The following is a 2,784-nucleotide window of genomic DNA, read 5'->3' on the forward strand; positions in this document are numbered from 1 at the left end:
CCGAGACGGACTCTTATAAAACGATGACATTTTGGAAAAAGCTTTCCGAAATGAATTTTAAATTGCATTTACTGTAAAGTAATTGTGAAACTGTCATTTCAAAAACTTAAATAAATTACAGCGCTTCGGTTTCGGTAAATCTAGTTTTTAATTTTATATATATATATATATATGTATAAAGAATGTAAAAATATTTCACGATAATGTTATCTAATAATGTGTCTTCATTAAAAATTTACTTTATTCAAAACGAAACTGCTTTGGCGAACGATAAATTTTCTTCTTCAAGTATAAACGTAAAGAGATAGAATTATAAGAAATTTATTATAAAATTACGCCAGTTATAACGAAATTCTCAATTGAATCGCGCAGAGGTACGTAGTATAATGCAGAGTATAATGCAGTATAATGCTATATTCTCATCAGAATAATAATCGCAGTTTTTACGCCTGAGTCGATCGTAGTCACTGGGATCTGCAACAAAACGGCAGACAGGCCTTTAATTAATTAACAACGGGTTTCACCTTGAGACGTTGAGTTCAAACGAGGATGCGTTGATCGACGGTCGATTTCGCCGATCGATAAGGGAGCGTCGCGGACGTCGCGGAAAACGCTGAGTTGTGATTACATTGTTTGGAGCTGAATAGAGCCGTCCGCGCACGGATACGCAACACCATTGTAGGTACTCGGAGAACCTGCTGGTTCCGCGGTTTCGTACCTCTCTCTTTCTCCTCCCCCTCCCCCTCCCTTCCGTTCCTCTCCTCTTTCTCTCTCCCCCTCCTCTTTCTCTCTTTCACCTCTACGCGTGTGTTGGATTTATACTTTATACAAATGCAAGACCGGTAACCCGATGGTTACCGGTTTCACGTACCGGAAGGTGCTCTCTTCGAGATAGCTCTTCTCTCAGCTGCGTCTTGATTAAAAATTATGTCATTGAATTGCGATGAACCATGCACTAACTATATAAAACGGAGGATTCTACGCGGCGACGTGTGATTATTTACAGTTAGCCGCACTAAGAGGTGGTGGTTTCACAGCGACGGTCTCTCGGCTGTAAAAGAAACGTACATTCGGCCAGAGATTCGCAGCCTCTCGTGTCTGTGTCATAATTACGATTTATTTTAAAATCAATTAAATGCTGGTGCAAGCATCGGCAAAAAAATTACCGGTTGTCACCGGCACGTTCATTTCACGTTAATCTCCTTGCTCCGAGTCCGAATATAGCGCATCACCTCATCACAATCGAAAAAGAGCGATCAAGAGCCGGTCGAGAATGAGCGTAACGATCGATCGGGGAACGTCCGTCGATTTAAATGACGTTCTTGACAACTCTCCGAAATTATATAGCGCGTGCGCGAGAATATGAAGAGCCCCGGAAGACCGAAAAGAACCTTTGTTTCGCGATGCCGCTTTAATATCTGTGCAAAGCTGATCACGTGAGAAATCGCAAGCGCAATACCGTCACATTTGCACAGTCGTTCAGTATTCTGTGCAATAATGCACATTTTGTGTTCTCAGATTAAGACATTCTAAGATCTCGAAACACGTCTAATTAAAATTATCGATTCATCTGCTATTATCAATATAAGAATAACGCTCCGTTACTTCAAAACCGTTACGACAAAACTCAAAAAAAGTGATTGGCGAGTTATTTGCCATGAATGAATTAAGTAATCATGAAAAGTGAATTAATTTAACTTCATAAAAAAAATCGCTACAACTCAAAAAGGGTAATTCTTAGAAATCGTAAAAATTGAAAAGGAGTGGGTTTTTTTTTTTTTTTTAGAAACAAGAATGACATTTGATCATGTTAAAAATATATTCTTCTTAGCGATGTTATTTGGTTAATAATTTCCTGCCAAATTGAAAAAGAATTTTTTTCTTTTTCTGGAAAATTTAACTTTTTGAATTATAATCGTCTACTGTTTTTTGAGTTATATCTCTTTTGATTAAATTGTATACAAGCGATATTCAATTATATTAGAACAAAATTTATGAACGCAAATACGTCACGGTTTACATGAAATTTTAAAAAACTGTTTACGGAATAAAATTTAAGTAATCAGAAAATTTTCAATTACGCTTGACACAGAAGATAACTGTATTATTTTTTATTCATACGTTTCACAGAGATAGCAATATGAGAATATTTTAAGTATACTCATCTTTATTTATACGCGCAGAGATCTTCTGACAAAGTATCCGAGGAGATATCCAAACATTCTGCCATAATGCCATCTTGCTATGCATACGGTTACTCATAATGCGTATAGATTATCGAGATGGGATTAATCGGAGACACTAATACGAGCGATCGACGGACGAAAGGGATAATTAAAATTCGTGTTGCGATTTCGACGAAAAACAGAGCGGTTAATGCTATCAACGTCGATATCGACCGCGCAGGACCCCGCTAATTAGTGATGCAAATGCGAGTTGCAGGGTTGCAACAGGCGATACGACCGGTGTGGATACAACCAGCCTGCTCTTAAGATGCCACAAAAACCGTATCCGTATAGCGTGTCTATTAAACGCACGTCGCAGGTGTAACGTCAAAGCTCTTCCGCTAACCCACCATATTTACGACTCGTCACGCTTTTGCGAGGCTTACATTCTACCCGCATTTCGACCTTATCTCAAGGTTAATTAAAGCAGAGTTAATTGAAAGACTGCAGAAAAATAATTATCGATATCATTGGTCGATATCACATCTTACTTGACAAAATAAAACACTTTTAGAAATCATTTTCTCGCTATTTAATATAAATAATATATATATATATA

This window comes from Trachymyrmex septentrionalis, unplaced genomic scaffold, assembly GCF_001594115.1.
Source record: "Trachymyrmex septentrionalis isolate Tsep2-gDNA-1 unplaced genomic scaffold, Tsep1.0 scaffold129, whole genome shotgun sequence".
NCBI lineage: Eukaryota > Metazoa > Arthropoda > Insecta > Hymenoptera > Formicidae > Trachymyrmex > Trachymyrmex septentrionalis.